Genomic DNA, 27,976 nt, shown 5'->3' with positions numbered 1-27,976 from the left:
AGTAGGAGAGATTTTGCACGGAGCCCCAGACCGAAAAAGATTGACAGCCATCTTGTGTTTCTTCCATTTTCTAATTGCGCCAACAGTTGCCTTCTCATCAAGCTGGTTTCCTTCTCACCAAGCTGATTGCTTGTGGTCCTGTAGCCCATCTCAGCCTTGTTCAGGTCTATAATTTTGTTCCTGATGTCCTTAGACAGCTGTTTGTTCTTGGCCATGGTGGAGAGGTTGGAGTGTAATTGATTGAGTGTGAGGACAGGTGTCTTTTATACAGGTAACGAGTTAAAACAAATGCACTTAATACAGGTAATGAATGCAGAGTAGGAGGGCTTCTTAAAGAAAAACTAACAGATCTGTGAAAGCCAGAGTTCTTTCTTGTTGGTAGGTGATCAAATACTTATGTCATGCAATAAAATGCAATTTAATTATTTAATATTCATACAATGTGATTGTCTGCTTTTTATTTTTAGATTCTGTCCCTCACAATTGAAGTGTACCTATGATAAAAAGTACAGATCTTCCCAGTTTTTCTCAAATGTCCCCATTCTTTATAAGTGCAAAAACTTGCAAAATTGGCAGTGTATCAAATACTTATTTTCCACACTGTATATCCCACTGTTTCAGTGCTTATTCACTGCAGATTTAGCATTTTGTTGAACATCGAAGAGAGTTTCAACAACCCTCCCCTCACACCCTTACTAAATCAGCCTCCTTCATACATGTCACTAGCATGAGCATATATGAAGAAGACAGCCTGACTTGCTGATTTCTGTAGCAAATACATCCTCTCTTTCTTGACTGGTGCATAGACACTGAACGAGATGGGTTTATTTAATGATATATCAGTCAACCAGCCCCATTAATACTGGTCACCAACACTTTCAGTCTTATCTCCAAAGCTTGAGAGTGTTAGAGTTTGAATCTCATAAATTATATATGTTCATGACTTTTTTTAAATGAGTTAGCCACAGATGTTAACAATACTTTATTAACCCCTTCAAGACCCAGCCTGTTTTCACCTTTCTGACCCGGCCAATTTTTACTATTCTGAACACTGTCCTTTTATGAGGTAATAACTCTGGAACGCTTCAATGGATCCCACTGATTCTCAGTCTGCTTTCTCGTGACATATTGTACTTTATGATAGCAGTAAAATTTCCTCGATATGACTTGCGTTTTTTGTGAAAAAAAAAACAGAAATTTGGCGACAATTTTGAAATTTTCACAGTTTTGCAAATTTTAATTTTTATACCCTTAAATCAGAGAGTTATATCACACAAAATAGTTAATAAATAACATTTTCCACATATCTACTTTAGATCAGCACAATTTTGGAACCAAAATTTTTTTAAGTTGGAAGGGTTAAAAGTTGACCAGCGATTTCTCATATTATCATCAACTTTTACAAAACCATTTTTTAAGGACCACATCACAATTAAAGTCAAAATCTACACCCCTCAAGGTGCTTAAAACCACATTCAGGAAGTTTATTAACCCTTCAGGTGCTTCACAGGAATTTTTGGAATGTTTAAAAAAATGAACGTTTAACTTTTTTTCCTAAAAAATTTATTTCAGATCCAAATTGTTTTATTTTACTAAGGGTAACAGGAGAAAATGGACCCCAAAAGTTGTTGTACAATTTATCCTGAGTACGCCGATATCCCATGTTTGGGCACATGGCAGAGCTTGGAAGGGAAGGAGTGCCGCTTGACTTTTTCAATGCAAAATTGGCTGGAATTGACATCGGACGCCATCTCGTGTTTGGAGAGCGCCTGATATGCCTAAACAGGGGAAAACCCCCACAATAGACACCAATATAGAAAGTAGACCCCTAAGGAACTTATCTAGATGTGTGGTGGGCACTTTTATTGTTTTTTATTATTATTTACATAAATGGATTTGTTGGTAAAATATTTATTGCATAGCACAGTGTCACATCAGCTATCTGACAGACAGTGTAGGAGGCTTGCCGACACCTGCTGTTAGCAGGCGCTCGCAAGCCACCTCACTTCAGGACCCAGAAGGACCCCATGGCCATCTTGGAGTCGGAGATCTCCATGGAGACCACAGGAACAACGTGATCACTCGCGTTGTTCCAGTGTGAGAGAGCGCAGGGAGCCCCTGTCCCTGCGCAATTGTTCTCTATGCTGCTGTCAGTACTGACAGCAGCATCAGAGAGGTTAAATGCCTGCAATTGGTGCTAGCATGGATCGTGGGCATTGCTGTGGGGTGTCAGCTGTCACATACAGCTGACACCCACACCCGATCACAGCGGTGCTCAGCTTGAGGCCGTGGTGATCGTGCCACCATACTAGTACTGCTCCGGGCAGAAATGCAGTTGCCGCAGAGCAGTACTAGTACGGCGGGGGTCAGAAAAGGGTTAACTAAGAAAAAAATCTCTTTATGGTAAAACAATGAATCAAAAAAAGACAAGAGGAGGGGGATGCCACTGCATCTCTTTACCTCATGTTTCCATGAAGTAAAGAAAGGTAGGAGGTAGAAGAGCAGTAGGACATATAGGACTAGCTCAAAGTGTACTGTACAGCTTTTACTTTGCACCACAAAAATACTCTCATATATGCAAACATGAGAAATGTACATTAGTACTGTAGACAGAATCTTATATTTCTGCTTTAAGCCAGAGAAAAAAGGAAAGACCTGCCCACAGACCGCCTCGAACCACAAACATGTTCCTCATAGCGACAGAGAGAGAGACAGACTGTAATTTGGAGATGGCCTATGGGCAGGTCTTTCCTTGGTTTCTCTGGTCTAGAGCAGGAAGATAAGATTCTGCTTCCAATCTCACTCTGGAGCACGGGCATATCATAAACTAAAATCTTCTAACACTGATTACACAAGAACTACGAGGATTCCTTTACCCCTGGTATAATTTTAATCAGTGTAACAGTGCCAACCTGACAGTGAAGAAGAAGCGAACGCGAAACGCGCGTTGGGGCAGAGGGACGCCGAGGCTCTCACACGGGACGCACTAAAGGTATTTTCCCATATCTCCCACTAGTTTATGTCTTTTGGCTTCAGGCCATATTTTTGTGAGTGAAATGGCTGTTAGGTTCTCCTATTAGGGGATTACATTATACTAAGGGCCATCTGTACATTGCCTTAATAGTTCCTCACATAGCTATTCTTGGACATATTGGGGTGGTATTTTCTTATGGGTCCTTTTTATGTATTGATGTCAGTTCTTACCCCGGTGATTTAGAGTTAGCCTATGGCAGCAAGGTCCCTTTTTGTGGATTCTACACCCTTTTTTCTTACATGTTGTTTACTGTATTTGTGAATAATTGAATTTTAAATTTTGTCTTAATAAAATTGTCTTTTATATATCAGTACCGTAGTAGTGATCAATTTTTATTATTTGGTCACACTGCTTGTGAGATATGAACAGTTTCCCGGAAAGTGGATTGGTCATCGTGGGCCAGTTGAATGGTCACCAAGGTCTCCTGATCTGACTCCCTTAGGCTTTGGGGTCATCTGAAGGCTATTGTCTAAGCTGTGAAGATACGAGATGTGCAGCATCTGAAACAACAGATTCTGGAAGCCTGTGCTAGCATTTCTTCTGCGGTGATGCTATCAGTGTGTCAAGAGTGGGAGAAGAGGGTAGCATTGACACTCCGACACAATGGGCAGCACTTTGAACACATTTTATAAGTGGTCATAAACTTGTAAATAACTCATGAAAGAATAAAGATTTGTCAAAACCAAGCATACCATTGGTTTTCTTGTGAAATTATCCATAAGTTTGATGTATCACATGACCCTCTTCCCTTTGGAAATAATAAAGTTGGATCCAAAATGGCCAACTTCAAAATGTCCGCCATGGTTGCCACCCATCTTGAAAACTTTTCCCCCTCCCATATACTAATGTGCCACAAACAGGAAGTTGATATCACCAACCATTCCCATTTTATTTAGGTGTATCCATATAACTGGCCCACCCTGTACATTGAGCTGCCTATACTAAGATTGCAATTTTTTTTGTATGTGTTTATTTTTGTTTTGTAACAGTTGGCAATTTATAAAGTGCAAATACATTTTCAGGGAACTATTGACATGACTCTCACCAGTTACTTGAACTAAGGGGCAGAAGTGCTCAAATAAATGCTGCTGTCTTCTGAGACTGAAGTTGAACTCCATAGCTGTTCCACTGAGCTGATCTTCAGTCTTAGGGTACCGTCACACAGTGGCATTTTGATCGCTACGACGGCACTATTCGTGACGTTTCAGCGATATAGTTACGATCTCACAGTGTCTGACACGCTCCTGCGATCAGGGACCCCGCTGAGAATCGTACGTCGTAGCAGATCGTTTGAAACTTTCTTTCTTTCGTCTAGTGTCCCGCTGTGGCGGCATGATCGCATGGTGTAACAAAGGTGTGCACGATATTGTATACGATGTGCGCATAGTAACCAACGGCTTCTACATCGCACGTACGTCATGAAATTATCGCTCCAGCGTCGTACATTGCAAAGTGTGACAGCAGTCTATGACGCTGGAGCGATATTGTTACGATGCTGGAGCGTCACGGATCGTGCCGTCGTAGCGATCAAAATGCCACTGTGTGACGGTGCCCTTAGTGTAGAACAGGGCTCAGCAGAGCACTTCTGATTATTCATTCTATTTATCTATGAGGGTTTTAGCTCTCAGACTTGCACCGATTTTGTATGAAGTGTCAATAGATTTTTTTAAAGTAAATTTACACTTTAACTGTTTTCAGCACTCCATTTTTATTTTTTCAAAGACTGACTGGTAATGTAATATATTGTGACCTCTACCATAAGGATGTAATTTTTATGATCATCTGAAAATGTTAAGGTGAATACAAAAGAAAAGGGCAAAGAGTCTTTAAAGGAAGCTTCATCATTAGATAGAACAAATCTGAATTTCTAATGTTATATGTCCAGATAGATTAGTGAGTGTCTTTAGAGCCAGTTATCTAAAAATAATTTCTGCAGTGATTCCTTAAGAGGTCACAGAAAGAACTCCTACAAGCATTGAATCTCATTTGACCCTTGAGGTTTAAATAAAAAAGAGGGCGTCGGGCAGACGCCTCTACTTATCAATTATATATTGAACCAGCCAGTGTCAGGACAGGAGTATGGAGTCTGAAAGCAGCTTATTTATAACTAGACTATTTTTACTTGCCAGTGATTCATCATTATCTAGAGTACATCCTCCTAATTTTATTTTTCTTCATATAAATTATGTTCAGTTTACTTTGTAGAATCTTATTTCTTTGTTAATAGATCATAGGATAGGTTTAACTACACATTTTGCTCTAGTAGTTGCTACAATATGCATATAATTTGAACTGTATCTATCAGTACTAAAATCTGCTCACAGCCGGTTTCTTGTTCCAGCCAAGGATCAAAATAATTATGGTCCATTCTACAGGCATTTCCTAGTGTTCTATTCTCATGAAAAGATACTCAGTAGGAAAAACAACCATTCAATACAATAACCCTGTGAGCACAACAAACAAGCTGAAGGCAACAATTTTCTGAAAGTCCCAGGGTGCACATTTATGCTAATTACAACATTGAAATGGTATAGAGGCTTTAACAATCTTTTCACTATTCAGGTTTCATTAATTCTTCTATGAATAACCTGCAGTGGATAATGAAGCACACCAAGCAATGTTGAAATAGCCACCAATTCCAGGGAAATAATATGTACTGGTACGGTACAATTGTGACTAGCATAGTCATTTGCAATGAATAGAAGGCAATTGTGAGTATGTTTTGTTCACTTTAAACAAGATAAGTATAGTACATACTAAACCTTGTTATGCAGCATTTGCATCATGTGATTGAGGGAAAATAGAAGGTTTGGTAATAGTGTATGCAGTGTCTTCTGCAACAGCAACCAATGTAAGCTAGCAAAAGAGTAGAAAGAAAAGAAAGTATAGAGTATGGTATACCATTAGTATCATAGGTGGAATGTTAAAAAAAGAAAACTTTTCTTGTGGTGGTCATAATGAAGAAGTCATAGACTCTTTGAAACAAGTTGAGGCAAACCACTTTTTTTACTACATTACCTGAATTCTCTCGATATTTTTATTAAATATTCAACAGCAGCACAGCATTCTGCTTTTCCTTTAACCAGATCTCTATGCTGGATTAATGAACCTACGGAAAAGCAGCATCTGGGCTATACAATGAATCCTCATAAGAGTTGTGCTTTCTCACAACCTAACCAGGCGAGCAGTGTCGCATCACCTAAAGCATTGTCTGGATAACACCCTACTGCTCTTGTTTGTCTCCCCAGTTTTCTCTCAATCTTAGATCATTGGCAAAATGGAGGGCAAGATTAAGTTGCAGTACTGAGGAGAATGCTGTGGGCAGTAGTGTTGCTGTATTCTGGAACAGCTAGGCAACCAATGCAGTGACTGGCAATGGGTGGAGCCGTCGATGTACCCACTAGACAGATTTCTATAAATGGTCTCATCTTTTAGCACTTTCTTTGCAGCTATGCCCTTTCTCATAAAATACTAGATCACCTCTTTGAGTTATCTATGTTTCTACATACTTACGTCTGTATAGAAATTACTAATATTGCATTGAACGCTTCCTTTCTTCCATTTATTCTATAAATTCTATAATACTCCTTAGACTGTCCAATTCTTGATTAACTCCTTTATGACCTTGGATGTATGCATACATCCAGATCGGCTGGTACTTACTGATTTTGGACGTATGTATACGTCATGGCTGATCCTGAGAGCTGACACCTGACACACAGTTCAAGAGCAGTATCCGCACCACTCCAGCACTTTAACCTCCGAAATACTGTAATTGATATCTATCACCATATTTAGCAGGCAAACATGCAGAGGGAGCCCCCTCTGCTCTATTCCCAAAAATCGGAATAAAAAGCAATCAAAAAATGTAATGAGTTAAAAAATGGTTTAAAAAAAAAAAATCAACTAGTCCTGCAAAAAACAAGCCCTCGCGGGCTGAAATATGGAACAATTATAGCTCTCAAAATATAACAATGCAAAAAACAGTTTTTGCAAAAAAAAGCTTCTTTTAATGTGTGACAGCAGCCAAACATAAAAAAAAATAAATCTTGTATCACTGTAATCGCATCGACCTGAAGAATAAAGTCATCTAATCACTTATACCACATTAGGAATGGCATAAAAAATAAAAACAATTCTCCACCTGCTGTTGATTTGTTCATTCTGCCTTTCAAAGAGTAGAGGAAAGGCTCAGCTCACATTTATCCTGTGCTCTACACTGAGTGCTTGCATTGGAGTGTCCAAGTAAATCTATGAAATACGTGATTCAAATGGAACCCCCAATGAAAGATTTCTTATAATGAGGCAGATGGAGGCACTGTGGATGCTGTCTGACCTATGATCAAGCGGTGTTCATCTTTTTAGGCATGCGTAAAAGCTTGGTCCACCACAGTTTTATGCACTACTGAAAAAAAGGACGTCACTGAGCAGAAGTAGCTCTGCTGCTTCATTATATTGAATGGATCCTTCAGGGGTTTCATCGGAATCATGTCACTCAGAGATTTAGATTGAAACCACAAAGAAAGTTCTCAGTGTAGAGCACAGGATAAACGCGATCCCAAATGTTATGTAAAATGTTCCCAATAAAAGCTTCAACTTAATCCACAAAACCCCCACTCAGATCTTTCATCTGTCAATAGAAATACAGAGGGCTTCCATGTTACTGGTAGCGCAACAGCTCTAGAAAAGCAAAATGGTTCTTTGTCTCCCCAAAAGAAATTCAGCATATTCTGCCCTCCCAAATACAAATGCCCCCACCCTCCCGAACCCCACATTGAGCCTAAGCCACATTTAGCATCCACATGTTTGGCATTTCTGTAGTGATAATAGCCAGCCTGCCTAATTTATGGGCACAACAGACTAGTCACTACAAAGTACTGGTCACTATCAGTACCGGTCACTACAACAGCAGTTTGCAATTTTCACTCAGCAACATCCACTGCTGCTTATTTCCAGAAAACACCCATGGAGTCAAAATTGTCACTGCACCTGTAGATAAATTCCCATAAGTCTACAATTTCCAAAACTGGGGTCACTTGAGAGATGATTCTGTTCTTATAGCACTTAGGGTATCTGTATATTGAGGCCCAAGCTATTCTAGGAAAATCTGTGCTCCAGGAGGCAAATAATGCTTCATCCCTGTTAGGACTGGCGGAACGCACCCAGAAAGATGATATAGATGCGTTCGCAGTCCGAGGTCCACCGTGCAGGTGAAAACCCGCTGCTAGTAAATTGCAGACTATATGGCGGTACACTAAAGTAAACACACGTGGGTTCAACCTCACCCAGCGTGAAGGAAGCAATCCTGTTGCGTCACAGGACCGCGGTACCGCACCTAAAGCGCGAGCAAGCAGTCAGCGTACTTAACCCCAACTGGGATTGAAGTCCGATTAGACCCTTGCTGGCACTACACCGCAACTGGGTGTGTAAGGAAACTAATAAGAAATATATAAATGCACAGGAGTGCGAGCAATGCCGCACTGACGGACGCCACCAACCACACAGGCTTGTGTATGGAAAGCGCTAGGCAAGCGCACGGCGCCGTACAGGCGAACACAGCAAGAGGACGCTGTAATGTGTGTATCGTGCAGATGGTTAGTCGGGCGCTAGATAGCTACCAACATCCGCGAGCAGACAACAACTCTAGGGAGGGATATTTAGGAGCTTTCATCCATCGACATACATCCATCTACACACACACATATATAATTATGAGACAATACTAGCGCATGGCCGTGCGGTCATGCGCAGTTTATATAGTTGCAGCACAGGAAGTGGCTACAGAACTTTTGCCCTTCCAAGACCTGCCAAGAGGACCAATGGGATGTGCCGCAGAGCCTGAGCACCTGACCCTCGATCTCCAACGGGAGATCTTGCCCTGGGCATGCTCAGTATGTGCAGACAAGGACTTAGTCCCAGAGAAGTCCGCTTGCTGCTGGCCAGTACTGGCTTTAATGGCAGAAGCTGGAGAAGCAGCAGTAACTCTTAGAACAGAGTGAGATTGAGCAAGACGCTGGGACCGACGTCTTTGCTGAGCAGACTCCACTGCAGCTGGAACAGAATGGGAGACCACAGTGGAGATGGCTCGAGATTCCCCCTGTGCAGAAGCGGGAACTCGACCTCTAACATTACCCCCCCTCCTAGCGCCCCCCCCTCCTTGGGCCTCGCTACGTTCGAAGGCAGCAATAAGCTGCAGAGCCCGAATGTGCTCAGCAGGCTCCCAGGACCTATCCTCAGGGCCGTAACCCTTCCAGTCCACCAAAAAATATTTTTTGCCACGTACCACCTTGCACCCCAAGATAGCGTTCACCTCAAAATCGTCCGTAGACGAACCCGATGTCTCGGCAGATGACTCAGAAAACCGGGACATGTATACGGGCTTAAGGAGGGACACATGAAAGGTGTTGGTGATACCAAGGCGTGGAGGAAGGGCCAGACGGTAGACCACAGGATTAACCTGTTCGAGGACCTTGAAGGGACCCAAGTAGCGAGGAGCAAATATAGTGGACTCAACTCGCAGCCTGATGTTACGGGCGGAGAGCCACACCAAGTCGCCAGGAGCAAAGGTCGGAGCGGGGCGCCGATGAGCATCGGCGGAGGACCTCATTCTCTCCTTAGAGGCCCGAATGGCATCCTGAGTGCGGTCCCAAATATCCCGTGCCTCCACAGCCCAGTCTGCCACCCTGGAGTCTGCGGAAGACACAGGCATAGGCACAGGTACCCGTGGATGCTGACCATAGTTGAGGAGGAATGGAGTTTGTCCAGTGGATTCGGCTACGGCGTTGTTCAGCGCAAACTCTGCCCATGATAGCAAGGATGCCCAGTCATCCTGCCTGGCTGAAACAAAATGTCGCAGGTATGTGACCAAGGTCTGGTTGGCCCTCTCTACCAACCCATTCGTCTCGGGATGATAAGCGGAAGAGAGATTCAACTCAATACTGAGTAGACGACAAAGCTCTCTCCAGAACCGAGACGCAAACTGGGGACCTCGGTCACTGACAATTTTGTCAGGCATACCATGTAGGCGGAAGATATGTTTAATGAACAACGCTGCCAAGGCCCGTGCAGAAGGTAACCGTGGTAGCGGCACCAAATGCACCATTTTTGAGAAATGATCGGTGATGACCCAAATAATGGTACAGCCGCGATATTTGGGTAAACCCACGACAAAGTCCATCCCGACCATCTCCCAGGGCCTATCTGCCACTGGCAAGGGATAGAGCAACCCAGCTGGCCTTTGACGCGGAGATTTATTTTTGGCGCAGGAGACACACGCCAGAACATAATCCCTGACATCCCGGACCATATGCGGCCACCAGTACGTCCTCGCCAGTAGCTCAGATGTCCTTTTTGTCCCAAAGTGTCCACCCACCCTGGACGAATGAGCCCAAGAGAGAACCTCCGGTCGCAAATTAATGGGCACAAAAGTCTTGCCCGGAGGCACAGACTCCAGTGAAACCGGCGCTACGGTTCTCAGGCTCTCAGCAGGGACAATAAGCCGAGGCTCCTCTTCCTCCTCAGTCAACATAAGGGAGCGAGAGAGAGCGTCGGCACGAATATTCTTCTCCCCAGCGAGATAATGCAGAGTAAAATGGAATCGGGAGAAAAATAAGGACCATCTGGCCTGACGAGAATTCAGCCGCTGGGCTGTGTGTAAATACACCAAATTTTTGTGGTCCGTGAAGACCTGGAAAGGAAACCGTGCACCCTCCAGAAGATGTCTCCACTCCGAAAAGGCCAACTTCATCGCTAGCAACTCCCTATCCCCGATGGAGTAATTTCTCTCCGCTGACGTAAAGGTCTTTGAGAAAAAGAAGCATGGATGCTTCCGACCTTGAGCATCCTTTTGATAGAGGACTGCTCCAGCACCAACGGATGAGGCATCCACCTCCATTAGGAATGGCTTATCAACATCGGGGCGACGTAAGATGGGAGCACTAGCAAAGTGGGACTTAATAGAAGTGAAGGCCTTGGAGACCTCTTCCGACCACAAATTGGGATTTGCTCCCTTCTTGGTGAGGGCTACCAAGGGAGCTACCAGAGTTGAGAAGTGGGGAATGAACTGGCGGTAATAGTTAATGAACCCCATAAAGCGCTGCACTGCTTTAAGAGAATGGGGCTCTTGCCAGTCCATCACAGCCTGTAGTTTGGCAGGATCCATAGCAAATCCCTGGGCGGAGATGATATAGCCCAGGAACGGTAAAGACTCCTGCTCAAACATACACTTCTCCAACTTAGCATAAAGAGAGTTTGCCCGTAGGAGGTCGAAGACTCTGCCAACATCTCTCCAGTGGGAGTCCATATCTGGAGAAAAGATGAGAATATCATCCAGATAGACTAAAACTGAAGTGGAAAGCATATCCCGGAAGATGTCGTTGACAAAGTCTTGGAAAATGGCTGGAGCATTACAGAGCCCGAAGGGCATCACCAGATACTCATAGTGCCCATCTCTGGTGTTAAACGCCGTTTTCCATTCGTCCCCCTCACGGATGCGAATCAGGTTATAAGCACCCCGCAGATCTAATTTAGTAAACACTCTAGCTCCCCGAAGCCTATCGAAGAGCTCGGATATCAGGGGCAAAGGATACTTGTTCTTAACCGTGATAGCGTTAAGACCCCTGTAGTCTATGCATGGACGTAGTTCACCATTCTTCTTCTGCACGAAGAAGAACCCTGCCCCAGCAGGTGACACTGACTTCCTGATGAACCCTCTTGCCAGATTCTCTTGAATGTACTGAGACATGGCCTCCGTCTCCGGGAGAGATAATGGATAAACTCGACCCTGGGGAGGCTCCGCACCAGGCAAGAGATCGATAGGACAGTCATAGGGGCGATGGGGCGGAAGGGTCTCCGCCGCCTTTTTGGAGAACACGTCTGCATAAGACCAATATTGCTTGGGGAGAGAGGATAGATCTGCGGGTACCTCTGTAGTAGCAACCTGAACGCACTCTCGGTGACACCTACCCCCACATGATTCACCCCATCCCAGAATTCTGCCAGAGGACCACTTGATGTGAGGAGAGTGGTACCGTAACCAAGGTATCCCCAACAGGATCTCATCAATCCCCTCAGGAATGATGAGCAGAGATATAATCTCCTGATGGGATGGTGACATGGACAGAGTAAAAGGGATGGTCTGATGTGTTATCTGTGCGGGGAGTGTCGACCCATTCACCACTCGTACCGTTACTGGTTGAGATAGCATAACCAGGGGTATTGCGTGACGTTGGGCGAAGGCAGAAGACATAAAATTGCCCTCCGCCCCAGAATCCACGCAGAGCTCTACCGAGTGGGAGGATGAGCCAAAAGTAATTGTCCCCTTGAAAGACAATTTGGAGGCAAACGTCGCAGTGTCTAGTGCACCTCCACCTACTACCACTAGACGCTGACGTTTCCTTGACCGCTGATGACATCTGGTGGCAAGATGTCCTGACTGTTGGCATACATGGCAAACCTGGAGTGCACGGGCGGTCCGGGACTTAGATCCCGCTCGTGACACCATCTTAGGTTCATGGGGCTCAGGAGCCTGGACTGGAAATTCTAAAGGTTTGGCGAAGGTGGGAGCCAGCCGAAACCTCTGCCTACACTGGGCTCGCTCTAACCTCCGCTCGTGAAAACGGAGGTCAATACGAGTAGATATAGTTATTAATTCCTCCAGTGTGGCGGGAATCTCCCTAGTGGCCAGGGCATCCTTAACGTGGTCAGCCAGCCCCCTCCAAAATATAGGGATAAGGGCTTTATCCGACCACTCCAGCTCAGATGCTAGAGTGCGGAAGTGGACGGCAAAAAGGCTGACCAAGGACGAGCCCTGAGTCAATGCCAACAGTTGGAGTGCCGTATCATGGGTGACACGAGGTCCTAAAAAGACCTGTTTCAGAGTGCTCAGGAATAACGGAGCACTCTGCACCACAAGATCGTCACGCTCCCACAGCGGCGTAGCCCACTGCAACGCCCTGTCCGACAATAAGGAAATGATAAAGCCCACCTTAGCCCGCTCTGTAGGGAAACGAGAGGCCAGAAGCTCGAGATGTATTGAGCACTGACTCACGAAACCCCTACAGGACTTACTGTCACCAGAAAATTTCTCTGGTAGCGGGAGGCGAGATAGCATCGGTACAGGGGCAGCAGTGGACAAGGTAGCTGCAGCCACACTTGCAGCCTGAACAGCGACAGCAGTAACATCCACAGCTGAAGTTGAACGCTCTAGAGCCGCCAACCTTCCCTCCAGCTGCTGGATGTACCGCTGTAAACGCTGATCGTCCGCCATTTACTAGCCAGACCTTGGCGCTAGTATTATGTTAGGACTGGCGGAACGCACCCAGAAAGATGATATAGATGCGTTCGCAGTCCGAGGTCCACCGTGCAGGTGAAAACCCGCTGCTAGTAAATTGCAGACTATATGGCGGTACACTAAAGTAAACACACATGGGTTCAACCTCACCCAGCGTGAAGGAAGCAATCCTGTTGCGTCACAGGACCGCGGTACCGCACCTAAAGCGCGAGCAAGCAGTCAGCGTACTTAACCCCAACTGGGATTGAAGTCCGATTAGACCCTTGCTGGCACTACACCGCAACTGGGTGTGTAAGGAAACTAATAAGAAATATATAAATGCACAGGAGTGCGAGCAATGCCGCACTGACGGACGCCACCAACCACACAGGCTTGTGTATGGAAAGCGCTAGGCAAGCGCACGGCGCCGTACAGGCGAACACAGCAAGAGGACGCTGTAATGTGTGTATCGTGCAGATGGTTAGTCGGGCGCTAGATAGCTACCAACATCCGCGAGCAGACAACAACTCTAGGGAGGGATATTTAGGAGCTTTCATCCATCGACATACATCCATCTACACACACACATATATAATTATGAGACAATACTAGCGCATGGCCGTGCGGTCATGCGCAGTTTATATAGTTGCAGCACAGGAAGTGGCTACAGAACTTTTGCCCTTCCAAGACCTGCCAAGAGGACCAATGGGATGTGCCGCAGAGCCTGAGCACCTGACCCTCGATCTCCAACGGGAGATCTTGCCCTGGGCATGCTCAGTATGTGCAGACAAGGACTTAGTCCCAGAGAAGTCCGTTTGCTGCTGGCCAGTACTGGCTTTAATGGCAGAAGCTGGAGAAGCAGCAGTAACTCTTAGAACAGAGTGAGATTGAGCAAGACGCTGGGACCGACGTCTTTGCTGAGCAGACTCCACTGCAGCTGGAACAGAATGGGAGACCGCAGTGGAGATGGCTCGAGATTCCCCCTGTGCAGAAGCGGGAACTCGACCTCTAACAATCCCTTGCTCCAAAATCTCGCCATGTAGCTAAGCATTTTCCACATTCAGCAGAAATTGTGGGATATATTTGATGCCATTTTTACCCATTGCTCAGTGTGCAAATGTAAAATTGGGGGCTAAAACAAAATTTTGGTGGTAAAAATGTAATTATTTTTTTCACTGCCCAATAGTACAAAATTCTGTGACTCAACCACATATATGATCACTTCACCCCTAGATGAATTCAATGAGATGTGTAGTTTGTAAAGTGTTGACTCATATGGGAGGTCTACTGTTCTAGCACCTCATGAGGTCTGCCAATGTGACATGGCACCCTCAAACCAGTCCATTTGAACTCCAATAAGGCATTTCTTCACTTCTAAGCTTTTCACTTTGCCTCATGTTAGGAGTCAAGTTCCCGCTGCTGCACAGGGGGAATCTCGAGACATGTCTGCTGCCGTCTCCCATTATACATCAGCTGCAGTGGAACCTGCTCAGTGGAGACGTCGGTCCCAGCGTCTCACTCAGTCTGATACTGTGCAAGGGGTTACTGCTGCCTTTCCAGGCTCTGCTGTTGTAGCCTGCACTGGTCAGCAGGCTTTTCTGGGACTAAGTCCTGCTTTGCACACACTGAGTATGCCCAAGGTAAGACCTCTCATTGGAGGTCAGGGGTCACATGCTCAGGTACTGCAGCAGCAATCATTGGTCCTCTACGAAGGTTGTGAAGTTGCTCAGGTACTGTAGCAATTTCCATTGGTTCCCTAGAAAGGTCCTGAAACTGCTGCAGCTATAAAAGGTTTGCATGGCCGCATGGCCATGCACTAGTATCACCTAATGTCATGAGCTTGTTACTTGTGGTCACGCCTGTATGTGTGTGTTCAGGGACCCAGCTGAAATAAGCCCCTAGAATATCGGCACCTCCGGTAAGGAGTGTTTGTGTGCTTTTCTGGGTGCGTGACCACTGATTGCCATCAGCTCAGCAGTTAGCTGGGTTCCCATGTGATGCTAACAGGGCACAGCTTCTTATTTCTAGCGACTCTGTGGAGTTAACAGAGTTCGCTTATACCGCCATATAGTGCTGCCATTTGCCAACAGCAGGTTCCTTTCCTGCACGGTTGACCCCGTGTTGCGAATGCACCTATTTATACATATATATATACTCGGTGCGTTCCGCCAACCCTAACACCTCAAATGTAGTTTTCAACCACATATGGGGTATCGACTTACTCAGGAGGAATTGCACCACAAAGTTTGATCTCCAATTTCTCCTGTTACCATTGAGAAAATAAAAAATTGGGGCTAAAATACCATACTTGTAGGAAAATGTAGTTTTTTTATTTTCACATCTCTACATTATAATCTTTTGTGAAGCACTTGGGGGTTCAAGGTGCTCACCACAAATCTAGATACATTAATTCAGGGGCCTAGCTTGCAAAATAGAGTCACTTGAGTTTTTTTCACTGTTTAGGCACATCAGTGGCTCTAAAAATGTGACATGACACCTGGAGACTATGCCATCAAAATCTACGTTCCAAAACATCATTCCATCCATTCTGAGCCCTGTCATGCACCAAAATATTAGTTATTCACCACATATGTGGTATCTGTGTACTTATACGAAATTGCACAACCAATTTTGTGAGCCATTTTCTCCTGTTATCTTGCGAAAATAAAAAAATATGGGACTAATAGAAATCTTTGTGGGAAAGATCTAGTTTTCAAAATAGTGTCACTTGTGATGTATTTCCACTGTTTAGGCACATCAGGGGCACTCCAAACTCGACATGGCATCTGCTAGTTATTCCAAAAAATTTTGCATTAAAAATTCAAGCGGTGCTCTTCTTTCAAGCTCTGCTGTGTGCCCAAACAGTAGTTGTCCTCCACATATTGGGTAGGGGGGTATTAGAGAAATGACACAAATTGTGTGGTGCAATTTCTCATTTTACCGTGAAAAAAGCGAAATCTGGGGCTAAAAATTTTTTTGTAGTAAAATGTTTTTTTTCTTCCAAGGCTCAGCCTTATAAACTTCTGTAAAGCACCTCAGGGTTCAAGGTGTTTGCCCCACATCTGGACAAGTGCAATGAGGGGTCTAGTTTCCAAAATGGTGTATCTTGTTGAGTTTTTTCACTGTTTAGGCACATCAGGGCTCTACAAATGTGACATGGTGTCTTCTAATTATTTCTGCAAATTTTGCATTCAAAAAGTCAAATGGCTCCTTTTCTGAGCCCTCCCATGCACCCAAACAGTAGTTTTCCCCACATATGTGATATCAGCATACTGTTAGGCATCAGGATTCTCCCACTGTTCAGGATAGATCCCAAGCATTGCCTGGTGCTGTGGTCTCCCATTCAGCTCCGGCTGAGGTAGGTGCTGCTCAGCACAGATGTTGGTCCCAGCATCTTGCTCAGACTCATGGTATACACTTGGTTGCTGCTGGCTCTCCAGCCAAGTTTATGAGAATCAGTGATATTCTGATGCAGTCCTGTGCTCCAGAGTCCAAATCCAGAGATCACTCTACTGAGGATCATGTCAGCCTTCGTGACGGATGTAATGTGCTGCCATGTCTCAAAATGCGGCAGGCATTTTTTTTATTATTCCCAGAAATTGAATTACAAATTGTTCAAATTCACCGAGACCTGCGAATTTCATAAAATGCAATTCAAATTCAATTTGTATCAAGTTGAATCACCTGTACTATTTTACATAAGCATGGCCGATTTTAGACAAAGTGGGGCATTGGGTAAACGTTTAAAGTGGGGCCCCAAATGCTCACATATTGCACCATCACATAGAAACATTTTAGTTATATTTACATGCACTGAGTTCAGGCCGTTAAATGAATGTGATCCACAATATTGAAGTCATTCAACGCTTTTCCCGAGTTTCTTTACACTGGCTGAAGAAGAATGATGGGGACAGATAGTCCTCGATACAGTATAATGCAGGTCTCATATAGTATAATGTACTCCCTATGGCCCGTGATAAAGTATAATGCAGCCCCTTCAGAGCATAATACAGCCCCCTGTGTAGAGTAAAATGCAGTCCCCCTCATAGAGTATAATGCAGTCCCCCTCAGAGTATACTGCAGCACCCCTTTGAGTATACTGCAGTCCCCTCAGAGTATAATGCAGCCCCCTCATAGAGTATAATGCTGCCCCTCTCATATAGTATAGTGCAGCCCCCTTCATAGAGTATAATGTAGCCCCCTCATAGAGCATAATGCAGCCCCCTCAGAGTGTAATGCAGTCTCCTCAGAGTTTAATGCAGCCCCTGCAGAATACAATGCAGCCCCTTCAGAGTATAATGCAGTCCCCACAGAGTATAATGCAGCATCACACACAATATAATGCAGACCCCCCCACACACAGTACATTGGAGCCCCCAACACACAGGATAATGCATCACTCCACAAAAAAAACATAATGCAGCCACCCACACACAGTATAATGCAGCCCCCCCCAAAAAAACACGCACACTATAGTGCAGACACACAATACTTTCCACGCTCTGTACACACACTCACACAATACTTACATTTTCCCTTTCCCCTTTTCCATCGCTGCTCTTGCTTCTACAATGGACCTTATCGGTTCCACTGCTAACACAGTGTGGCACACAATGAAGTGATGTTATCACTCGCTGGCTGAGTCACAAGCAGCGGAGAAGTGATGGTAGAGGGATGCTGATAAGTTGAATTGAAGTTGCAGCGGGGTGATGCCAGGCCCCTCTTATGGGCCCCATAGCGGCCACTGGCTGGGGGCCTCTGGAGGAGCAGGGGCCCTAGGCAGCTGCCTGGTCTGCCTGCCCCTAATACCGACCCTGTACATAAGTGATAATCTTAATGAAATTTGGTCAATAAAATAAAATAATTGTGAGAAGACAATATTAAACTTTTATCTATATTGTGTACAAAACTAAACTGAAGTCCATATGTGACATAGTAAATGTAGAGAATTGATTGGTCATGTGAAGAACTAAAGCTGAAAATCAATGTCAGATGTTGACAAGAAGAATAATAGTATAGACTTTATGCTAATCAATTCCCTGAATAAAAATACATTTGGGGTAATATCCCAAAATACATCAATTCAAATACTATTTCTGTATGGCCTTCTGTGAAATATAGAGGTATTTAGGTTTACAATGGCATAATGATGATATATTGTGACCTATTCATGCCATTGAATTGCTGATGTTACTTCAATTACAAACTCAAACCATTCATTTGTTTTGTCTTCCAATTCAAATTGAACATGACATTAATTTCATTAGCTCTTTGTACTCTCATCATTGGCTAAATCTTTATTTTATTGTTGATCCTTTATTTAGCTTAAAGCATTTGAAATCTCCTCCATGTTCAATTCTATTTTATAGTACATTGGATACTGACTGTTTTATGAGCATAGCTTGGATGTTTTCATATTTAACCCCTTCACTCTACAGCCAATTATTGGTTTTGAATTACATCATTTATTTTACCATTAAGAGTAATGGAAAATGGCAAAACATTTCCAATCGCTGTAAAATGGTGAAAAAAAGCAATTCTGATACAGATTTTTAGGTTTTATATTTATGGCAATAATTGGGCAAAAAAATTATCTGAAAACATTCCTGATTCTCTAAGTCAGTGCAATTACCGAGATGTCAAACATATAGTTTTTTTACTATTTTATTCTGAGTATTGTATAAAAAGAAAGAATGAAGAAAATGGTTTGTGTTGCCATTTTCCTAGACTCATTACTTTTTTATAATACTATCAGTGAATCTATGTCAGTGCTTACTTTTTGCATGGTGATCTGGTGTTTTTATTCATACAATTTTGGGATATATACCATGTTTTAATTGCTTCGTATTGTTTTTTTTTGTTATTTGACAACTGAAAATCCCGAAATCTGGTGTTTTGATTTTTAATTCACTACGGCATTTACCTATTGGCAAAATTAATTTTACATTTAGAGAGATTGGAGTTTTCTGGATGCAGTTATACCAAATGTGTATATATATTTCTTATCTTTTATACTTCTTTCTTGTTTAAATGGAGAAGATATTTTTTATATTTTGACTTGAACCTGTGGTTGTTTAAATGGCTGTACCACACATAGCAATTCCACTGTATCTCTCTATATGGTAAAAATGACTATCTCCTATGTCCCTCAGTCAAAGGCTGGACATCACATGTGATGTCACATGGCACTCACTGATGGTGCTTAGCCAGTACCCCACTTTTATAGCAAACTGTCAGCTCCATGCGATTGTGTCACTAAGGGGTCAATGGGAGCCCAAATTAATGTTCAGTTAAATGCCACTGTCAATGATTGACAGCAGCATGTAAAAGGTTAACAGCAGTGATAGCAGTGTGGCTATCGGTGCTGTTAGAGGCAGATACCAGCTATATAATATAGCCGACATCTGCTCTTTTTAAAGTGGGTTTCACTTCTGAGTCTGCTCCAAAAAGAAAGAAATATGTATATGTGCAGTCTATCTGTGTCTTTAGATATAAGTCTATGTCTATAGTTACCCATGGCTGTAACAAAAGTGTGCATACCTTCATCAAATAAGTGACGTTTTAATACACTTTTTGGAAGGTAATTTTATGTCAGTTTTGCACACGTTGGCTGTATAAGTAAAAGTAATCTATTCTGAGTATTGCTATATTGTAAAAATGGTTCTTAATATTAGCAAAAGTCAAATACAGAAAGCTGAAATGATAGAGTCCCGACCACCACATATTCTCATTGTATTCATATGATAATGGAATAATTTCTAATCCTTCTGAACAATGCCCTGTGTCCTAGACTAGCATCCAGATTGTTCAATGAAAACAATGAATTTTGGCTAAATAAATGTTACCTAAACGGTCTAGTTATTAATCATTCACTTCTTCTGGACTGTCAATTGTGTCACCAGTACCTGTAGCTATTATTTGCAGAAATTTTCAAAGCTGGCCTGCATATGTCAATGTCTTCAGTTCTTTTGTGCTGCAAATTGCATCTCCAATTTGTTTCGCATCTCACATTGACTGTCAATGTAACAATGAGTCGTGTTTTTACTGAGACAAATTCCTTTTCAGGTATGTTTCTGTCAGAGGGACACATTTTATATCCATTTTCTTGAATGTTTAGGGGAATTAATTGTAAAGACATAACTAGTGTTAAGGAATTATTGCAAATCTATGTTTAATAGATGCAACCAGTGATGAGCGAGTTTGCTTGTTACTTGAGATTTACGAGCATGCTCAGGTGTTCTCCGAGTATCTTGGGCTTGCTCATAGATTATGTTTGTGTCGCTGTAGCTGAACCCTTGCTGGGATTGCCTGCTCGTTAGGGAATCCCCACATGTATTCAGGCTGTCTAGCAGCTGCAAATCATGCAGCTGCGGGGAAACAAACATAATCTACGAGCATGCCAAAGATACTCAGAGAACACCCGAGCATGCTCGGAAAACTCAAGTAACAAGCACACTCGCTCATCACTAGATGCAACATTTGGCACATAGAGATTAAGGGTATGTGCATACATTCAGGATGTTTTGCTTTTTTTTCGCGTTTTTTTGCTATAAAAACGTGACAAAACCACAAAAAAATGCATCGATTAAGCATCCTATAGTTAGAATGCAATCCGCAATTTTTGTGCACATGTTGAGCTTCTTTTCAGCAAAAAATGCATCGCGAAAAAAAAGCAGCATGTTCATTAATTTTGTGGATTTTTCGTGTTTATCCCTCTATATTATTCAATTGGGGAAGTTCCAGAAAAAAACATGAAAAATCCGCAAAAAAAAAGCGCAAAAACCGCATGCGGATTTCCTGTGGAAAAAGTCTGGTTTTTGTCAAGAAATTTCTGCAAACATTCCTGACGTGTGCACATAGCCTAACTGTAAGTTTACAGAAGGAAAATAGGGAAGAAAAATTAATGCATCATATAGAGGTCTGTCTTACAGTCCGAACTTAGCTTACTGGGTGGCATCGGCAGCACTGGTGGAGCAGGGTGACAGGGAGTGTTCAATGGTCTGGTGATGATATGACTCCCATCCAAGAGGCAGCGCATGCACATATAGAGATCTGGGCACTGAAATCTCATCTCACGGGATCTCAGGATGAGATCTCAATCTGCACTGGCGTCCATTTTCCAGGAGGCCACTGCATTGCAGCAATGGAAGTGTGGGGGCTCTAAGCATTCACAAAATGTTGGCGGAGCCCCCGCACGACTGAGCAACTCTGAATACTGCTGCATCAGACTGGGATGGGAATCATCGCCCTGCAGTGTTGGACCATCAAAAAAACCCTCTTCCCAGCTCAAGGCTGGCAGAATTGCCCAACTCCTGCTGCCACCACACTCCTGGTAAGATGATCCTGCTGGTAAGACGATCGGCTATAAGACGATCTTGCATTTCCCAAACAAGTTTGGGAGAAAAAGTGCTTCTTGTAGTCCAAAAAGTATGGTATATGTTTATTCGAACTCCCCCAAAAAGCTGTGACATACTCCATGGCATGGTGCATTTCTAGGTGGAATATGATGCATCTCTGAGCTAGCATACAATTACTCAGTGTACCTGTGGAATTAAAAATTCCCCATAAGGTATTCTATGTGCAGTGCATACAGGATACTGTATCATGAAGAACTCATACATTATTGTTCTTTGTCATAAAAATTCAAGGGAAAGGATGAGAATTGGCACTCACCACTGGCAATTTTAGTCAAATGCATTTTATTTTTGTCACAGATTTGCAGACAGAGACATCAGCAAAATGAACAACAGTTGTTTCAGATGTTTACATCCTGCTTCCGGCTCACGTATCATCCCTAGTACTTCCCCTTCTTTTATGCAGGATATTCCATCCACATTATTTATTATTATTAATATCAATTACTAATCAAAAATGAGAGAAAATGGATACAAAACACATAAGCAACATATAATAAAAACAGTAGACACTAAGTTATATTTGTCAAGAATATTGGGGCTATAATTTCTTGCCAATCAACTATTATATCCAGTTCAAGATTATAGTCCTCTTACTAAGTGTGAAGCTGAGACAGAAAACCATTCTCAATAGGTGGCCAAGCTAAATTCACTCCTCCAGCAAATAACTGGACCCAAGCTATTCCTGGCATGTTGGATCCCTATTGGGAGTGTAAAGCTAATGAATTGATGAAAGAATTCCCTCAGCCCGACATGAGCCATAATATCATGAAGAGTTATGGACTTAATGTATGTTCTAGCTGTATACTGGTTACATTTTTGAGAACTCGGTAACAGGCCAAATGCCCGCTGGGGTCCCGACCCCTTATAGCACCCAGGGGTAGCGAGATATGTAAAACATCTAGAAGAAGTCAAGTAGCGAAGCCGTATTTGGTCTCCAAGTATAAAAGGGCTCAGCCGGATCTAATGGCACTTCCAGAGCAAGTAAGAGGGGGGATGGAGTGACTTACTAAAGTCTTGAGTGCATGTGAGACAATGCGTGCTTTCATTTTCTGTCAAGGGAAGTCACACCGTGCAGTGCATTGGAAAAAACAGAAAAAGCTGAGACCTCCACACCTCTTGTGTGGTTGTCAGCATCCAACAGCTGAACATGATTTTTGTATCATCTGCTTATACTTTTGTACTACCACCTGTATTTGTATAACCATTGTATATAGTGTATTGTCTTGTGTGCCCTTAAGGTGGTTAAATAGATAATTTATCCTTGGGCTGCTCTTTTATATCTTTTTTTGTGTGTGTGTGAACCTGCCTTTTACCAATATATTCCTCATTCTCCTACTTCTGCTAAACGTTCATATTGGTCTTTTTATGGCAATATCCATTAGCAATGGGTCATTTTCTATCATGCACCAATATTTTTTATTATCGATCTCACTGAATTGCTCATAGGACTGTGTTTAACCCCTGTTTTTGCATTTTTGTTTTTTGCTCCCCTTCTTCCCAGAGCCATAACTTTTTTATTTTTTGGTCACAATGGCCATGTGAGAGCTGTTTTTTTGCAGGACGAGTTTTACTTTTGAAAAACACCATTGGTTTTAATATATCTTGTATGGGAAAACAGGAAAACAAATCCAAGTGCGGTGAAATTGCAAGAAAAGTGCAATCCCACAGTTGTTTTATTTTTACCATGTTCACTAAATGCTAAAACTGACCTGCCAAACACGTCCAAGTTCTTTTTTTTTAAGTGGTGAAATTTTTTTGAAGTTTATTAAAAAAAATTTGCACCATTTTACAATACCCGTAGTGCCTCCATTTTTAGTGATCTGTTGTTGGGTGAGGGCTTATTTTTTGCGTTCCCAGCTGATGTTTTAATAAAACCATTTTGGTGCTGTTACGATCTGCTGGAGACCTCTGGTTGTCATGCCGACCCATCGGTGACCCACGATAATGAGATAAGGTCACCGTTGGGCGGGTATAGTGACACACTTTCGGTTAGAACGAGTGAGTTAAAGGCCACTGTCAGAGATTGGTAGCGGCATTTAAATAGTTAACAGCCTTGGCTGTTGCAGGCCCATGTCAGCTGTATATATCAGCTGTCATGTGCCCATAAAGGTGCAGGCTCCGGCGCTGAGGGGGAGTCTGACATCGACGTACTATTACGCCCAATGCTGGAAGGGGTTAATGACCAAGCCTCATTTAAAAAATCTGAAATGATTCTGAAAATGTTTTTTTTGTGACATAGTTAGCGGTAAATTTTACTCGATATAATCTGAATTGACCTTTAAAAATGTAAAAAAATTATGAATTTTTATGTTTCTGCCCATATGAGATAGTTATGCCACACAAAATGATTAATAATAACCTTCTAGTTTGTCTACATTACATTAGCATCATTGTTTAAACAAATTTTTTCTAAAGAAGGTTTAAAAGTTTATAAACAATCTTTCCTCTTTTCCACAAAAATTTACAAAACCTATTTTCATTGGGACTACAGCACATTTGAAGTGACTTTGAAGGTCTGTGTGACAAAAAATACCCAAAACTTACACTATTCAAAAACCGTCACCTCTCAGCGTGAACTAAAAACCACATTCAAGTATAGTAACCCTTTAGGTGCATCACAGGAATTAAAACAATGAGGAAGAAAAATAAATGAAAATGTTACTTTTTCCCACAAAAATGTTGCTTTAGCTCCCAATTTCTAATTTTTAGAAGAGTAGCAGGTGAAATTAGACCACACAATTTGTTGTGCAATTTCTTCTGAGTACACCAGTACTCCATAACCCACGGCAGGGCTTGGAAGGGAAGGAGCACCATTTGACTTTTGGAGTGTAAAATTGTTTGTAATAAATAGCGTACACCATGTCACATTTGCAGAGCCCCTGATGTACCTAAACAGTGGAAACCCCTACAAGTGACCACATTTTGAAAACTACACCCCTCAAGGAAATATATAGCTGTCTGGTAAGCACCCTGATCCCACAGGTGCTTCAAAGAATTTTATAATGTTGAGCTGTGAAAATGGAAAAATACATTTTTCTCCATAAAAAATTTTGCTGAAGCCCCAAATTTTTCATGTTCATTAGTGTAACGGAAGAAAATGGACCATATAATTTGTTGTGTAATTTCTCACCGATACTCATCTGGTAGAAAACTACTACTTGGGAGAACTGTAGGGCTCAGAAAGGAAGGAGCACACTTGTCTTGTGGAGTGCAAAATTGACAGGAATCAAGAGCGGATGCCATGTCGAGTTTGCAGAGCCTCTTGTGTGCCTAAACTGAGGAAACTGCACATAATTGACCCCATTTTGGACACTATACCCAGAAGGAATTTATCTAGAGGGGTGGTGACCACCTTGAACCCACAGGTGCTTCATAGAATTTTATAACGTACACCTGTGAAAATTAAGAACTATATTTTTCCCAAAAATCTTGTTTTAGCTCCAAATTGTTCATTTTTACAAAAGTATAAGGAGAAAGTGGACCACATAATTTCTTGTGCAATTTCTCATGAGTACAGAGATACCTCATATGTGATCAGAAACTCTTATTTGGGCACACGGCAGGGCTTGGGAGGGAAGGAAGAAGCTCTGTTTGATTTTTTAGTGCAAAACTGTCTGGAATATATTGAGGATGCCATGTCACATTTGGAGTTCCTCCAAGCTTCCAAAACAGCAGATCTCCCCACAAGTGAGCCCATTTTAGAAACTATACCTCTCTAAGAATTCCTCTAAGGGTGTAGTGAGTATTTTAAACAGTCAGGTATTTCACAAAATTGTATGACATTAGGCTGTGAAAATGAAAAGTTACATTTTATCACATAAAATGTTATTTTAGCCCCAAATTTTTATCTTCAAAAGAGCTAATAGTAGAAAATGGGCCATAAAATTTGTTACACCATGTATTATGATTATGGCGATGCCACATATGTGATCAAAAATGACTTTTTATGCACAGTGAAAATCTCAAAAAGGATGGAGTGCCATATCGGAGTGCAGATTTGCCTGCAATCATTTGCGGGTGTCATGTCAAATTAGCATAGCCTCTGAGGTGTCAGGACAGCAGTAATCCCAATATTTTACCACTACAATGTTGTTTTAGCCCTAGATTTGATATTTTTGATGGAAATAGGGAGAGATTTCCTCATGATTTATTGCACAATTTTTTGTGAAGGTGGCAATACCCATATGTAGCTGTATAGTACTGTTTGGCTACACGCCGAGATTTGAAAGGAAAGAAGCGCTATTTGACTCCAAATTTCACTTTGGAGTACAAATTATCATATAATAGTTTGTGGACTTAATATTCAGAGCCCCTAAGTGCCAGAAGAGCAAACACTTGCCTCAATTGACCCCAATTTGGAAATTACACCTCTCTTGGAATTCATCTACGTGTATAGTGATGATTTTGACTCCATGCGTGTTTTCCAGTAGCAAGCAGCATTGGTTATTGCAAAGTTATAATTAAAATTTACCATTGTAGTATCCACTGTCGGCACAGATCTGTCACTGTGCTTTCACACAGTGACAGTTGTAATCCATGTTGTACATAGCACATCATGATGCGAGAACTGGAACATGCTTATGACAAATTTTATCTATCATTGGTTATTAACGGGGTTAAAGGGCATAAATGGAATAATACATTTTAACATTTTTTGCTTTTTTACAGTACTGAATCATTGAATTTCTTTTTGGATTATATTTATATGCTTTTAGAAAACCTTTGTGAACACAGTCCAAATGATAGCCTCATTCGTATAATCTACTTGCCAATGCGTGAGATTGATTTATAAAAGTCTCGTCCACTCAAACACTACTTGTTCTTATTTTTGATAGATGTGTACAAATATTTCTGGATGTATTTGAAGACCAGGTCAACATCTTGATCTCTTTGTCAAGTTTTTCAAACCATTCCTGATCAAGTTTTGTACTGTTATATGACATTATCCTGCCAAAAATGGTCACTGCCATTAAGACATGATTGTCATGAAAGGGTGTCCTTGACACTTTGTGTTCTGACAACTTTCTATCATAGTATTATTTGTTTTCAAAAATATGGGCTACGGAATATTTTCTGTGCAATTGGATTAAACCATATAGCTTTGAAACTTCATAGCCGTCATTCGTTTAGCCTTTATCAGAGCAGCTAAGTTACCTTTCATTGCTCTTTTTCCAGCTTCCAACACATCAACCTTTAGAACTGTTTGGTTGCTCCCTTATATATTCAACCCCTCGATTGGTACCAATTTAATTAGATAAGTTTAGTCACTTGATATACCTGTCAGTGGTTCTCAGGATCATTCACATGTCCATGTTTTTTATGCAGTTTTTAAAGCCAAAAGTTAAAAGAAGTCTGTCTTTTTTACAGGTGTCTTTCATTTTTGATCTGTTAACAGGTTTTTACTTTAAAATCTGCATTAACCCCTTCATGACCCAGCCTATTTTGACCTTAAAGACATTGCCTTTTTTTGCAATTCTGACCAGTGTCCCTTTATGAGGTAATAACTCAGGAACGCTTCAACGGATCCTAGCGGTTCTGAGATTGTTTTTTTCGTGACATATTGGGCTTCATGATAGTGGTAAATTTAGGTCAATAAATTCTGCGTTTATTTGTGATAAAAACGGAAATTTGGCAAAAATTTTGAAAATTTCGCAATTTTCACATTTTGAATTTTTATTCTGTTAAACCAGAGAGATATGTGACACAAAATAGTTAATAAATAACATTTCCCACATGTTTACTTTACATCAGCACAATTTTGGAAACAAAATTTTTTTTTGTTAGGAAGTTATAAGGGTTAAAATTTGACCAGCGATTTGTCATTTTTACAACGAAATTTACAAAACAATTTTTTTTAGGGACCACCTCACATTTGAAGTCAGTTTGAGGGATCTATATGGCTGAAAATACCCAAAATTGACACCATTCTAAAAACTGCACCCCTCAAGGTACTCAAAATCACATTCAAGAAGTTTATTAACCCTTCAGGTGCTTCACAGCAGCAGAAGCAACATGGAAGGAAAAAATGAACATTTAACTTTTTAGTCACAAAAATTATCTTTTAGCAACAATTTTTTTATTTTCCCAATGGTAAAAGGAGAAACTGAACCACGAAAGTTGTTGTCCAATTTGTCCTGAGTACGCTGATACCTCATATGTGGGGGTAAACCACTGTTTGGGCGCACGGCAGGGCTTGGAAGGGAAGGAGCGCCATTTGACTTTTTGAATCAAAAATTGGCTCCACTCTTTAGCGGA

The 27,976-nt window shown here is 42.1% G+C and overlaps 1 protein-coding gene across 14 annotated transcripts in view; it reads left to right on the top strand.

The window, feature by feature from the left end:
* Positions 1–27,976, top strand: part of LOC138675902 (synaptotagmin-1) — a 1,081,934-nt gene that overhangs the window by 161,791 nt on the left and 892,167 nt on the right. The gene's annotated exons all lie outside the window — the stretch shown is intronic.

The sequence above is a fragment of the Ranitomeya imitator genome, chromosome 4 (genome assembly GCF_032444005.1).
Source record: "Ranitomeya imitator isolate aRanImi1 chromosome 4, aRanImi1.pri, whole genome shotgun sequence".
NCBI lineage: Eukaryota > Metazoa > Chordata > Amphibia > Anura > Dendrobatidae > Ranitomeya > Ranitomeya imitator.
Note: the sequence above shows the minus strand (reverse complement) of the source record. Positions and strands in the feature narration are given on the sequence as shown.